The following is a 15814-nucleotide window of genomic DNA, read 5'->3' on the forward strand; positions in this document are numbered from 1 at the left end:
CCATTTTTCCTACCTTCCGCCCACCAATCCATCCATCCATCCATCCATCCATCCATCCATCCATCCATCCATCCATTTTTCCTACCTTCCACCCACCAATCCATCCATCCACCCATTTTACCTTCCACCTACCTACCCACCCTTCTATCCATCCATCCATCCATCCATCCATCCATCCATCCATCCATCCTTCCTAATTTCCACCCACCCACCCACCTACCCTTTCATCCATCCATCCATCCATCCATCCATCCATCCATCCATCCATCCACCCACCCACCCATCCTGATTGAGTTTCTGACATAACTTCCTTCAACAATGAGCAGCAACTCACATACTGAAATAAGCCCTTCCTCCCCTCAGCAGCTTTTGGTCAGAGCGCTTATGACAGCACCAAAGGTAGAACTAAAAAAGTAGAGTTCACAAAATGCCACAATGTCTAGGTCTCTAGTAATCTTCTGGCTTCCATATTCTGTTGTTGTACAGGAAGTAGTCTGTTCACCTAACAAAAGTAGGGCAGAGCAGCGAATCAAGGCCACGTGCACCTGATTTGTACTGTGACGACAGAGTGCCAACGGATGGCACCAGAGAAGGCAGAGCTGGGACAAGACCCATGCGTGCACGTGTGCATGCGTGTAGAGATTGAAAGAGAGAGAGATTGAATATATTTAAAGTACTTGGGGGCAGAGGATTTTGGGTTGGTGTTTGTGGAGTATTTGCATCATATATCTTGGGAGGGTATCTCAGTCTAATATAAGACTCATTGGTTTCATGTGCACTTCACTGCTTGACAAAATCTGAAGGCGACTTAACCCAATCTTTCACGCATCCATGTTTTTTTTACTGTGTTCCCACAAAGCATTAGGTGTGGGATTTCCCCATGTGTTATGTAATGTTGCTCTTAGGTTCTAGGGAATTGTGGGCTTGGGGATTAGAGATAGTCAACCTGCATGTTTGAGTAGAATACTGCTCCAGTCTTTGGAAAAATATACACATTTGATTCAAGTTCAAATTAAACGACAATCAAGTCTCTAGAAATGAAAACGCTTTTATGGTCCATTGTCTCATGGATTTTCAAAGTGGTTTTTTACATACAGAAGTTTGATTTTCTTTTTAACAAAACTAATACCTTATGGCCTTATTCAGTATAATAGAATGTATGGATAGATGCATTTTATACATTACAATCCATAACTTTCACTCATAATGAAATTTATTGAAAAGATTAATAAGAATACAAACTGTGAGAATTAGAACATGTGGGCATCAGATGTGGTCTCCTGCCCCCTTCAGTAGAGATATATAGTACTCAGATGACTGACAGTCACAAATTTCAAGTTTAAGTGGCAAGAGCATCAAAGTGATTTCCAGTTATCTCAAATGTGTGCTAATTACACTAATTCACACTAATACACATATGCACACTAATTCATTTAAGGCAAGTTCTTACCATGTATCCCAGGCTCATCCTGAACTTGCTTCATAGCTCACACTGGTCTCAAACTCCTAATCCTCCTGCCTCAGCCTCTCCAGTGCTGGGACTGCAAGTATGTACCACCATACCTAGCCTAACCCAGAAACTTGATAGGAAAAGAGGAAGGCACATTTTCTTTGGCAGTATCGTGAAGATGATATGGTGTCTTAGCTGCCTGATGACTGTTAAGTACCTTAGCTTTAATTACCACCTGGAAGAAGATACTTTTCAAACATGTCTTTGAGCAACACAAGACATAAAAGCAGATTAGCTTTTAGCAGTCAGATAGGGTAATACACAGTGTGTGGCCAGAGCATACGAAGTTCTGAAGCAGTCCGAATTCCCTCAACTTGGCATGTTGACACCAGACCTTCTGTTCCATAGCGGACATTTCAGCTGTAGTCTTAGTCCGAGTAACACAAGAACCCTACATTGCCATGTTCAGTTCTTTACAACGATCTCTAAGGCACGAAAACTCACGCAGCCACGCCGCACTTGTGAGTTTTGCTAAAGAATTCTTCTACTACGCAATACTAATAGTTTTGTCTTGCCTGAAGTGGCTTGGCCGTGTGGATTCGTGACCTCCATGGAATCTCCTTCAATATTGAAAGTTCAGTCTGTAATCCACGTTTACTGTGAGCAACTGAAGTCTCACCACGTGATGATAATCCTTATAAAGGCTGTTTGACATTGCCTAACACTTAAAAAAAATTGCATTTCCCTCCCCGCCCCAGTGCAGAAGCCTGGGTTTGTTATGCAAATATGTTGCTTGAGCACATACTGGCTGTCAGATTTATGGGAATGGTACTCTTTTGTTGCTGTTTTTTTAAGAGACCACTGCTGTCCTTCACTGTATAGACATCGCTACATTTTCAGTACAATTGTTTGTGGCGGGTTGCGTTCCTGAGCATGGAAAATTTCCTGCTTCTAATAGGCCTACAGCGAGTGCTTCATACAGTGATAAATTTCTTATTTCCCCTAGGACATACATAAAAGCAAAGGCTGGGCGTGGTGGGGAAAGCCCATAATCCCAGCAATGAGGAGCCCAAGGCAAGATTGTGCAGTTAAACATTAACCTGGTTTCATAATAAAACTCTTTCTCAAAAAAAAAAAAAAAAAGGAAAAGAAAGAGGAAAGAATAAGGAACAACAGCAAAAAACAGTATCTATATCCTTCTCTACTTAAAATGTGGACATTTGACTAATTTCAGTTCTTGCAGCCAATGGCTCAAGAGCCCCGGATCCGGGTCTTCAGATTCTCCTGTAGCTCACCTGACCAGCAGTGAACACTGTCTTGGCCAGTCTCTTCTCACATTGATAATACCAGTGGCACAGGATCCAGTAACATTTTCTCAACATTAAATACTAAGACCTCTCGCCTGGCTGATTAGCTACAAAGGGAACTTCCCACCCAGCGAGAGTCTTGTTGACATTTGGCTCCGGCTGCCTGGCCTCCTGAGTCGCACAGGTAATGTAGAACGAGCCAGGGAGATGCTGTGCACCCAGAGAGCCCCCGCCTCTGCTGGGGAATCCAGAGCTCAGGGAACTTGACTATTACAATGAGCTGAAGCTAATAAGCGTGTGCAACCACTGCACTGAAAAGAAACCTCATCCTTATTACTTTAGGCAGTAAATAAAGACACCATTGGCCCTCTGGGAGATACCATCTATGTCTTCCAAGACTCTGCTGAGCAGTGTTTTCAGAAGACAGCCAAGTAGGGAAGATTGCCAGAGCCTCTGCTGGGAAGATGCGCGGAATCTCAGTGTTCTACACAGAACGGTCTCTCTCAGGGATGGTGCCCTCCCCGCCGCCTGCAACCTCTTAATGTGCGTGAGTTTATAAAAACCCTCTTTTCACCCTTTTTCTTGTCTGGAGGATCCTTCAAGGAATACTATATCATGAAAATTTGCTCTAACACCAACCCTTCTTTTACATAAAGAAAGAGAATCATGGTTCTCACCCATCCAAATGCTGAGACCCTTGAATACAGTTCCTCATGTTGTGGTGCCCCCCCGACCATAAAATTATTTCCGTTGCTACTTCATAACTGTAATTTTGCTACTGTTATGAATCATCATGTAAATATTTGTGCTTTCCAATGGTCTTAGGTGACCCCTGTGAAAGGGTCGTTTGACCCCCGCCAATAACTATGCCACCCATAGTTTGAGAACCACTGAAACAGAGGCACAAAGCAGCCTACTAGGTCTATGCGGTTTCAGTGTCAGCTTCAAATGTCAAGTGCTATTTCAGCGTCAAGTCAAGGAATCGCGAATCCAAGTGGTTCTGTACAACTGCCTAATTGTCCTTTCCAATTTAGATGACCTAATTGTATAAGAGCAACAGTCACGGCAGCAGGGCATCTTCTTGTGGGCCCCACCCCCAAAAGCATCCCAGACAGGGCTTAGAGTATAAGGTCATTTGAGAAAGGGATCCTATGGGGGGGGGTGGTTCCATGTGAAGGGCTGGGTACCAGCTCCATCTGCTCCCTACGCCCAGTGCCCAGGGTCAAGGATCATCCCCTCTTTGATCTTTCTAGACTCTAATATACATTTGCTTCAATGGGAGGCCTGCAAGGCTGCCAAGGAGACACACAAAGGTAGTTTAGATGGTGGTGTGTTGTTGTTTTAAGTTGACTTAGTTTAATTGGGTTTCTTGGTGTGAGTGTGGTTTATGAACGTGTTTACACACCCAGAGGCTACAGGAAGACTACAGGCATCCTGCCTTCTCACTCACAGCCTTTCCCCTTGAGCTAGAGTCTCTTACTGAAACTTTAGCAAGGCTAGCAGTCAGCAAGCCCCAGAGATCCACCCGTCTCTGCCCCTGGCCCACTCCGCGTTCCACTTGCAGGTTACAGCCATGCCTATGACCACACCCAGAATTTTATGTGGGTGCTCGTATCTGAACCCAGATCCTTATGTTTATATAACGAGTGCTCTTACCCACCTAGACATGTCTCCAAGTCTTCCTCGGATGGTTTTTTAAAATAAAATAACATTACCCAGCAGGGTAAAGACTCGAGAAAGAGGAGATGGGGGAGCTGAGAAGGGAAAAGGTACCTGAATGCAATGAAAAACACTGGCTGGAGAAGAGGGCAACAGAGAGAATAGGAACGAGGGAAACAGCTGGAAGAAAAGAGTCGTGGGCAGTGGGGGCACTACAAGTCCTCATAGCAGGTGAATTATAGATTCTGTGCTAAGGTCAAAGGAGACCAAACTGAGGTAGACATAGTTTTTGGCTATAGCTCCAATCATGACCCCTAAAACATACCCCTCCTGTAATCTATGGAACTTGTGACTATGTTACCTGTTGAAAAAGAACTTTGCAGGGGTGAGTTAGAAATAAGCCCCGAGAAGGAAAATGATATTTGGATTCTCCAAGGGCCCTGCTGTAATTATGAGTCCTGAGGGAGGGTCACAGTTGTAGTCATTGCTCAGTTACTGCAAAGAGACTCAATGACCAAAGCAGCTTTAAAAAGAGATCATTTAATTGGAGGCTTGCGTACAGTTTCAGAGGGTTAGTCCACAATCACCATGGTGGGGAGCATGGTAGCAGGTAGGAAGGCTTGACACTGGAGCATTAGTTGAGAGCTCACAACTAATCCAAAAGTTGCAGGTGTTTGGCACGGGCTTTTGAAACCTCAAAACCTACCCCCAGTGACACACCTCCTTCAACAAGGTCAGACCTCCTTCCTAATCTTTCTTCAACAGTCCACCAGCCGGGCAACAAACATTCAAGCATATGCGGAGGGGAGAGAGACTTGAGAGAGGAAGCAAGATCAGAAACATTGCTGGCTTTGGAGATGGGGAAGTCACCACCAGCCAAGGAGCATAGATGTCATCTAAAAGCTCAAGGAGGCATAAGTAAATAAGAGATTGTTCCTCAGAACCTTCCATTGGTAATATAGCCCTATGGGTGCCTTGATTTTCCTTTCTGGAGACCAATCATTGATTTTTTAATCACTCTGTGTTGCCTAGTCTTCTAACTCTGTGGTGGTTTGTCACACAACAATGAGAAACTCATGCTCCTTCTGGTTTGGCATGGTAAGGAGCACCAGTCATGTTTAAAGCCCTCCTCACCTCATGGTCCCTGGTGAGGAGCAGGATTCATTATATGGATTTAACAAAAAAAAAAAAAAAAAGAAAGAAATGAAGAAGAATGAGTATGTTGGTTAAGAATTCATCATAACAATGAAGTTATAGGATATTAAGATAAGTATAAATTCTGCTTCTTGGTTGTATTGTTCAGTCATTTTGTAAATCAGTATTCCATACTGGTAGAACAAATGATGAAAAGCACCACAGCCACTTTTTAACATCTTGGCTGTAGACGCACATGAATGGAGATCGAAGAAGAGGCCTGTAGTGCCTTTCTTACTAGGGTGTAACGACGATCTACTCAACAAGCAGAAGGACACACGGGTGACAACTCACAGTAACTCAAGTGTTGCTAGTGACTCAAATACAAATGAACTTTCCCCTTTTTAGATTTTGAGATATTTGAATGCGTACAATGAAATATCTTTAGGATGTAAATGAAATCTAAACACGAAATTCCTTTATGCTTCAGATATTCTTTTTTTTTGCTTCAGATACTCTTTATATAGAAAGGCCCCAAGGTAATTTTCTGTTGTTTTTGTGCACCTGAATTTTCACTGTGACTCTCAGATAAAGTCAGACATAGAATTTTCTACAACATTATCCTAATGTTGATAAATTTTGGATTTTGGTGCACTTAGACTCTGGGCTGCTAATCCTGGATTTTATAAGAAAGCAGGCAATGTAAGCCAAGGAGAGGAAGCCAGTGAGCAGACAGTTCATGGCCTCTGTATTAGCACCTGTCTCCAGGGTCCTGTCCTGCTTGAGACCCTGCCCTGACTTCCTTCAGTGATGAACAGCAATGCTGAAGTGTAAGCCTAATAAACTCTTTCTTCCCCAACTTGCTTTTTGCCCATGGTGCTTTTGTCACAGCCGTAGAGACCCTAACTAAGACAGGCTTCCAAATCAGCGATGATAACCTGTAGTTCATATGTCAAAGTGTTTGCATTTAAAACTGACATTTTGTTGAGCATGTAGTAACTCCTATAACCCTGGCACTCAGGTAGTTGAGGCAGGAAGATGATGTATTTGAGGTCAGTCTATATGATACATGACAATACCTTATTTTTATTTGTTTTTTTTTAAGGCAACAACAACAAACAAGAAAGAAAAACTATTCAAGTTCTTGTCGTCCTCTCTTCCAAAGCATTGTTAACTTTAATAATTATTAAACAATGACATGTCCATGAGACACTCTAGGGATCCATGGCGATCCTTTACCTCTAACTCAGTGTGCCAGGTTGGAATGTCATACATGAATTACTAGACAACAGGGCGTTCATTCCTGGCTACATGACCCTATGGAGGCTCGCAGAGTAAGAGTGGCTGCAAAGAACAAGAGCTCACCGAATCCCGAGTAAACAGTGCTGTAAACAGGCCCAGACCATCAGTTATTAAACTACACCGGCTTGTTCTTCATGGCCTATTTTGAGTCTGAAAACTTTTTTTTTTTTTTATCAGATTTGCCATTGCTACTCTGAGCAGAGTACTGTAAACAGCAACATCACAAGGGTCGCATCATGGTACCCCTAAAGCAAACTTCCCAAGAACTTACTTGCTCTCTAATGGCGGGCGGGACTAAGGAAGGCATCTGTTTGCCAGTGCTTTGGTGAGATTGTACGTTTTAAAAGTCTTTCCTGCTAAATATGCATGCAAGTGAGGGGTCAACAGACTTGGAACCCTCAGTCACTGGAAATCTCTCAACACTAAAATGTGAATCTTGTCAACCTTTTATTTGTTTGGTTATTTTTGGGGAAAGGGTTTTATTGTGTGACCCAGGATGGCCTAGAAATCACAATCCTCCTGCCTCAGCCTCCCAAACGCTGAGATTACAGACAGGAGCCACCACACCTCGATAATTTTGCTATTTTTTTTTTTTTAAAAAAAGGTACCTCTAGAAGATGGTTTTGATTTCACAAACATGTTACTTAACTCTGCTCCACTCTCTTAGCACCGCTACTCTGTTGGAAGGCCACTCTGAAGCACAGAGGACCCCAGCGTCAGGGCCCATGCTCCTTGCTATGCTGTGCTTTCTAAGGTGACTTATCACTTTGAAATGTATCCGTTGCTAAGATTTCCACTTATATTCCAGACGACAGGACTTCCTAGTTAGTCTTTAACTGACACGGAAATGTAATTTTGCAGAATAGCTCCTTCTAGGATGTCTGATTAACTGAAGACAGATCCCAGCTAACAGAAATGCCGCACACACGACAGTCACCCAAAAGTGGATTTGTAAGTGGGAATTCTGACTTTCCTCTTCTAATTGCTTTTGTCTAAAATGGATCTGCCCTGGCGCTAACAATTCAAAATACCGTGAAGTCCAAGCGTTTCTAATTTTTGGAGCAAGCCAGCCTTTGAGGTTAAATGTTTCGTTTTAGCATCTTTCACCCCAGTAAACGTTTTCAGGAAATGCACACTGGAAGAGCTAAGAGTTGAACACACTCAGCCCTAAAACATAGTCAACTCTGTAGGGCTGTCTTATGGCTCCCCTTTAATTTAAACACTGAGATGGGCAGAGATGTTTCCAGAAACCCAGATCACAATTCATTCAGAGGCAGGAGAGTTCTATTGATCCTATGGCGGTGGCATCTCATTTTGGGGAGAGTTTGTATGAGAGCTAATGATTTAGAGTAGTGTGATTTGTTTGTGTGTGGTACTGTGGGTAGTATCTGGGACCTCGTGCATTCTGGTCACAAGTCCTCCCAGGGTGAGCTCTACCTTCCAGCCAAGAGACTGGCTTTCAAAATTGTTCCTTCTGTCAGCTACTGGGAAGGTGTCAGAGGTCTCTACCATGTTCGTTCCTCTTGAGTCTGAGGAGGGAATGAGACAGACACAGCAGTTTGGTAAGAAATCGCCATACCATCTTAAGAGTCCCGCAACTGTCCTTTCCTGAATCCCCCAAGCCTGCTTGAATTTGTTCTGAAAATCCTCTGCCCCTTCCCTTTGGCGTCTCTTTGCCAATGCTTGCAGCCTTTGCTCTTTTCAGCAAAGAAGGTGGGATTTCCAGCTGTCAGGACAGACTTACAGACAGCCTGTTCTGTCCTGGTCTGAGCTTGTGCGGGAATATCAGCCTCCATTCCTGCCCTCAGGGTGCTTAGATCCGTGCCAAGATGGATGGCGCAGTTAAAAGGGAAGAAGGCTCATTACTCCAGAGGACTATTTAAGGCAGCAAGAGATCATTTTTCTAGCAAAAAGTCACTTGAGGGCAGGAATTGTCACTTGATCACTTGTGAGCCTCCTGGAGAGTTCTTGCTTGCAGTAATTTGGCAACAAATAAATTCATTAAACTGAACAGAATACACACACACACACACACACACACACACACAGACACACACACACACACACAGGTTCATGCCTCACAAAACAATGTCGACTGTTCTACCTCTGAAAACCAGCACCATTGCCTATCAGAGCCCAGCATCACAGGGCTCTGAGGAAAATCCACAGAATCCACTCACTCGTACTAGCCTGTTTTTTATCTGGTATAGGGCGGGTAAGGAGAAAAGACACTCACACGCTCTCTGAATGGTCTCCTCCAGACATTTTCTTTATTCTTCTTTTGCATTCTCTAGTCTTTATTTTCTTCTCTCATCCTTGAAGGTTTCCCTCTAACGCTATCGTTATTCTTGATGTTTCCCTTCTAACTCATTTTAACTCTGTCTTTATTCTTCCCCTTACAGCTTGTATACCCCAGTCAAATCTTCCAGGTAATAAAAATTTCAATGTGGTTACATTCTGTTCTGCAAGTGAATGATTACCATAAATACAAGTAAAAAAAAAAAAACAACAGCATGTTTTCCACATCCCTTACATGATTAAACATTTTATGTATTACAGGTGAAAAACAACTTATTCCAAGAATCCACATACACTCATACCCAAGCAACTTGTTATACATTAACAATGTATAAGCAAACAAGATATTCTTTTACTAGCAGGCTGCATTTTGTGGTTACAAAGAAATGACCAACCACTTTATGACTTATCTTAAAAGGTAATCTTATAAGAAATCTTAAAGGAATCACAAATCTAAAGTTTTATATTTGAAAAAGAATCAGTCATCTCTACTTTAAATATTTAGGGTGTATACCCCCTTATTAATAGTTTCTTCTATTAGGAGATTGAGGGCAGAAATGGGTATAAGGAATTAATCGTCACCTTTGGTCATCGAGCAATCCTAGCAAGAAAGGTACATCGGTTAATGATAATTGAGCTGCTTTGTTCTTGTTCCCTGACCTTAACCAGGTCCTCACTCAACTTGTGTCTTTCTGAAACTTTAGATTGTCTTCTTGGTTTTTCACCTCAAAGCTATTTGACAAAAACAACGTAGTCTAACTTTAAGTTACTTTCAAAGCTTTGTTTCAGCTATGATTCACTCCAAAACCTGTGAACGTATCTCCCAACAGTAAGGTTAAAAGAATTTAAACTAGCTGGGCTACAGGGACTCAATTATTTTCCTTAATCATTAACCTAAGCCATGGTCTATGTGGCTCCTCATTAGAAACTCGTGTGTTCTAGCTGTGTGACATTTCCTTGTTTTATTTTTATTTTTTATCTTAAGAACTCTAACATTATTATTGTCAATTAGACAGTACAGCTTAGAAAGAAATCATCTTTATAATAATCCATAGGTAAAGATGCCCAGTAGAATGGGATGTTTTCAAGAGATAAACACACTACATTACAAGGAGTGGGCTTCTCCCCACACCCCTTCACACCATACTAGATACCAGAGAAAGATGGCAGCAGCAAGGCATTCAGGAATCTGTGGTCTAGGGTCCTTACCTATCTGAGATTCATGAATCAGGTTTTTGCCTCCTGGTGTGCTAATACCCTGAAGTCAACTGCCTTCTGCTGCTTCTTTGACATGGCCACTGGCAATTATTACCCTTAGAGTTAACTACCCCTGGGTCCTTAGGCTAGATTTGGTACCCTGTTCTTGTTCTCTTTGATGATCCATGTCCCAATAGCTGCTAAAACCTTTGGAGCCCTTTCTCTCAATTCTCCCAAATCACTTCCCCATCAATGCTCTCTACTCTAGTGTAGGGCTACTGCCTCTGGAATGGTAACGTGTGCTCATTCTTCCTCACCAGGCACCCTTGGGTACATGTGCCAAAGGAGTTTGCAGATGTCCACTTTTGACTGCCTCTTCTCCTGACCTTACCTGGCACCCTCTGCTCGGCAGGAAGACCACTCATGCTCCCCGCCCCGCCCCTCCATTCCTCCTTCCGTTCCTCCTCTAAGCTGAGTTCTAAAGCCCTTCCACTAGGACCTCCTCCCTGTCTTCACTCTTCAAAACCCCACAGTTCATGTCACACAGGGGTTTCAGTTGTCAGAAGAGAAAGTGACTCTGGCCACCCTAAGTAGGGCCAGAGAATTGGTTAGAAGGGTGCCAAGTAGTACCAAGTAAGACGAGACTTAGAACCAAGTGCGCTAGCTGCTGCCTGAGGGAAGTGCTGGAGCCTTTCCATCTCATCCTTCCTTGTCCTTCTCACTTTAACACAAGCGTGCATTTTATTATATAGCGTTAGGTATTGCATGTCACCTACTGATTAGTCAAAGGACGTAGGAGGATGCGTTGAAGCTTCATGCAAACGCCACACCATTTTGTGTAAGGTACTTGAGAATCTCTGGGTTTCGGTATCCCAGTGGGTGAAGAGGCCACAGAAGTCACTGCTCATGAATACGAGGGACACTGTACTATCAGAGGCCCACGGAGGCTGATGACCTCAAGTAGCAGGCTTACCAGCAGACCTTGAGCCTCTGAAATCCGACTGGAGTGGTATCTGCACCATTACCGTATGTCTTAGGTAGGGTTTCTATTGCTGTGAAGAAACACCATGGCCAAAAGGCAATTTGGCTTTCACTGAAGGAATTCAGGACAGGAATTCAAACAAGAAAGGATCCCTGAAGCAGGAGCTGATGTAGAGGCCACAGAGGGGAGCTGCTTACTGACTTGCTCAACCATCTTTATACAACTCAGGACCAGCAGCCCAGGGATGGCACCACCCACCATGGGCTGGGCCCTCCCCTGTTTGATCACTAACTAAACCCCTGTTTGATCACTAACTAAAAAAAATGCCTTCCAGCTGGATCTCAGGGGGGATTTCCTCGTGAGAGGCTCCTTCCCCTGATGACTCTAGCTTGTGTCAAGTTGACACGCAAAACCACCCAGGACACCTTGCTAAGGTGGAGCTGCTGAATGAAGCTCTCAAGGAGGAAGGGACCCGGAAGGGGAATTCCCAGCTGCCCCTGTATGTAGGAAAGGTAGACACTGGTGAGGCTCTGTGAGGCACCTCCTCCGAGTGAATGAAAGAGAAAGCTTCCTGGTGAGCAGAGTTGAAGAGGAAACTGGTGGGCAGAGCTAAATGTCAGATGCCTTTGTAAAATAAACCACAGCGCTAAAGGCTGATGGGACCTTAAAGGTTTATACTCCTTATTCTTTCAAATAATAAGTTATCAAAGACATTTTGCTAGTAAAAGAATGGGTACCCAAATGAAGTAGAATGCAGAGCTATATGCAGTGTATGTTTTTCGATGAAACAAGCTTTAAAAAAAAAGAAGTACGTCTTCCATGGTGGGCCATGTCGTGGATTTAATGGTAGCCCCAAAAATGTGTCTCTAGAAAGAGAAGAGGAGATGATGGGCTGGTACTGGGGACCAGACATGTTAGCATGAAGCAGACATTGGAATGTAGCAGACCCAAGTTACAGAGTTAGAGCCATGAGTAGCCAGAAGAGGAAAGGAAGGGCTGTTCTCTGGGACCTTTGTGGGGAGATTCTGGACTTCAGAGTGTGGAAAGGACACACTGTGCTTTATATTGTCTTGTCTAATTTGTTAAGGTAGTTACCGGGACTACTATAACACCATAAAGGCAACATTAGGAAGGCAGTACAGGCTTCTTAGGGCAAATTCCCCAGTCTCCCTAGGAGCCAATGCTCTAGTCTCCCGACACACAAAGACGAGAAGATCTCTGATGAGACTGTGGTGGGCAATGGGGAGGTTTTTTTATTTTTTATTTTTATTTTTTTAGCAAGGAGAGATGACAGGAGAAAGGCATTTTTAGCATGGTGAGGATGATACCGCCACCTAGTATGAACATGGGAAAACTTGCCTGACTAACCGGAAGACGGCGGTCACGGCAAGAACGAGAGCTGTGGCACACGGCTCTGCCCCAGCTCTTTCGCTGTCTCGGGTTTTGAAGATGTGAATGGGCCTTAGAGTGGATAGATGTCCAGATGTAGTAACAGTTCATGGTAAGTATTGCTGGGGCATAATGTAAATGCCAGGATCCTGTGATGGCACTGGAAGGGAAGGCCTAGGGAATGGTTGAGAACTGTGAACTACGAGAATCCCCTTTGGACTGTATGGGGTTGTGGGGTTATCTAGTGCCCCTCTACTTTCTTTCTAGGGTTGGAGGTGACTGGCAGTTGGGTCACAAAGTGATCTGGATGGCAAATCACAAATTCAACTCCTGGGAGTTGAAGTAGATTCTAGGCCAGTGGTTCTCAACCTATGAGTTGGGGAGTTGAACGACTTTCACAGGGGTCACCTAAGACCATCAGAAAACAGATACTTGCCAGGCGATGGTGGCCCATGCCTTTAATCCCAGCACTTGGGAGGCAGAGGCAGGAGGATGTCTGTGAGTTTGAGGTCTACAGAGCTAGTTCCAGGACAGCTAGAGAAACCCTGCCTTGAAAAACAAACAAACAAAACAAACAAACAAAAAAGAAAACAGATACTTATATTAAATTCATAACGGTAGCAACAATATAGTTATGATGTAGCAATGAAAATAATTTCAAAGTTGGGGGTCACCACAACGTGAAGAATTGCATTAAAGGGTCACAGCTTGAGGAAGGTTGAGAACTACTACGTTAGTCCATGGCAAAAGCTGTGGGATGAAGAGCTAGCCTGGGAAGGGTATTAGGTGGCTGAGCAGAATGGACTAGCCTTGAGATAATGCAGATAAACTGGAATTCTTTAAGAGTATTGTTTAACTGGGACTGGGGTATAAAAAAGATGACATTTCATATTTCTGGAGACGGCTCGGTGAAAAAGTCCTTGACATACAAACACTAGGAGCAGAACTTGAGTTCCCAGTATCCATGTAAATGCCAGGTAGGTATGCAGCGCTCAGGAAGTGGAGACAGGGAATTCCCCCCTCTCAGTCTGGTTAGCTGCAGTAGCTAAATCAGAGAGCTCTGGGTTCAAGTGGGAGCCATCAGGGAGAACACCAGACAAAAACCATTTGGTCTCCATAAACAACACTAGCACAGACAGGTGCTCATACGTACAAGCACACCACACGCATGCATACAGAAAAGAAATCCATCTCACAACAAAAACAAAAAAACCACATCCTCGTTGGGAATTCTGCTGTCGATGCTTGGAAGACGACTCCTCGCAGACAGAGACAGGTTGGCCGGAAAAGCAAGTAACGAGAATGAAACACCTTACAACGAGACGATGGACTTCGGACAACAGCAAAAATGTCACCTGTTTGAAGAAAAACTAGGTGGGCTAGGGTTGGGAAGGAGCTATTGAGTTTAGACGCAAGATGCCATTATTGGGGACTGTTTTAGTTTGTATTCTATTGCTGTGAAGAGACACCATATATATTCATATACACATATAAAACTCATGTATATATTATATACATACACACATATGCATTTAGCTGGGGTGTTTACAGTTTCAGAAGCTTAGTCCATTATCATTATGCCAGGGAGCATGGCAAGGAACAGGCGGGCACGGTGCTGAAGAGTAGCTGAGAGCTCTATCCTGATCCACAGCAGGCAGGGAGACACACTGGGCCTGGCCTAGCTCTTGAAACCTCAAAGGTCCACCCCCATTGACACATCTCCTCCAACAAGGATACACCGCCTAATCCAAGAGTTCAGAAACTAGAGACTCAGTATGCAAACATATAAGTCTACGGGAGCCGTTCTTATTCAAACTTCCCTAGGGATTTAACAAAGAATCAGTAAGAGAAGCAGTCTGAGGCCACTACTCAAAGCAAAAGCTAAAAACCTGGGCCCATATCCTCCTACTTATTTAGAGTAAATGGATTTTAAATAGGGTTAAACTATTGACTGGCGTTCTGTTTTTCTTATTGTAAATCTAAGTATTAACAGGATGAGGTCAGCACAAAAGGATGAACGGAGATAGCATCTCAGACTGAGAGAGGGTGTTGGATATGCTGATTTTTTTTTTAACCTAACGCCCTCCTGTCAGGTTATGTGCCAAGTGCTTTACATACGAGGGAGGTAAACATCTCACGTGCTAAAGTTGAGAAAGGTTGTGAACCACCACCTGTGTAAGGTGACACAGTTCAGGAAGCCTGCAGTCAAATTGTGCTATGACTACGGTGCCAAGGTCCTCAGGTATTACCCATGCCTGGGAACTTCCTTTGGGGAGGGAGGCAGCTGACTGGTCACTTAGGGAGAATTGTTTCTGCCTTAATAAGGAGGAGCCAAGGGCCAGGGTAGAATCTCATTAACATAAATGTGAGCTACCCAACCAGAAAACTGAATTCATTTGAATATTAGGGCTTCCTCTGGGGAACCAGGAGAGAAGGAGCTGGGAGAAGAAACATCTGGATTCCGGTGTGTAAGGCGTATGTGTTCCTTCCCCGTGCTCTAGGGTTCTAGCTTTCCAAGTTTGCCATTACTCAAGGCTGAGCGAGCGACGGCGCCTTCTAAAGCCTTTCCAGCCTCCCCCCACCCCTCCCCGTACTAAAGGAGGAATCCCGAGCTCCGTAGAGCTGGCGTGGGCGCTCGGGAGGCAGAGGAGGTCGGGTTTCCTCTCCTTCCCCTAGGAAGTGGTCCCGCCTGGGAGGATGGAGGGAAAAAGTGTCTGGTTGGGAAAGTAAATAGATGCAAGGTAAATAAATAAAGAAAATGCCCACAAGCAATTACTGGGAGGAAGTGACATTTTTATGTAAGTCACTTTTCTGACGGACACCAGGCCTGCTTGGCTGAGAGTGCCGTGGGAATGCTTCCGGGGAGGGGTGTGTGCGTGCGGCGGGGTGGGGTGGGGTGGTCGCTGTAGGAATCTAACGCACAGCGGGGGTGCGGAGACCACCCGGTGAGACTCTGCGGCTGGAAGTCGCACAGCCTTCTCCTTCCTTCCCCCGCCCGCCTGTCCCTCCAACACCGACCGAGAGCGGGTTGCTGCGTGGAACCCGCAGGCGGCGCTTTTCCCGGGCGCGGCCGGGACTCCCAGGTGGGTCCCCCCC

The 15814-nt window shown here is 44.4% G+C and overlaps 1 protein-coding gene across 1 annotated transcript in view; it reads left to right on the forward strand.

Annotated features, from left to right (window-relative positions):
• The first annotated feature begins 15164 nt into the window (after window positions 1–15164).
• The window catches only part of Nck2 (NCK adaptor protein 2), a 117017-nt gene continuing 116367 nt past the window's right edge, over window positions 15165–15814 (forward strand). The window contains exon 1 of the mRNA XM_026785763.1: window positions 15165–15182. The gene's annotated coding sequence lies outside the window, so the exon portion shown is untranslated. The remainder of the gene's footprint in view (window positions 15183–15814) is intronic.

This window comes from Microtus ochrogaster, linkage group LG2, assembly GCF_000317375.1.
Source record: "Microtus ochrogaster isolate Prairie Vole_2 linkage group LG2, MicOch1.0, whole genome shotgun sequence".
NCBI classification, from domain to species: domain Eukaryota; kingdom Metazoa; phylum Chordata; class Mammalia; order Rodentia; family Cricetidae; genus Microtus; species Microtus ochrogaster.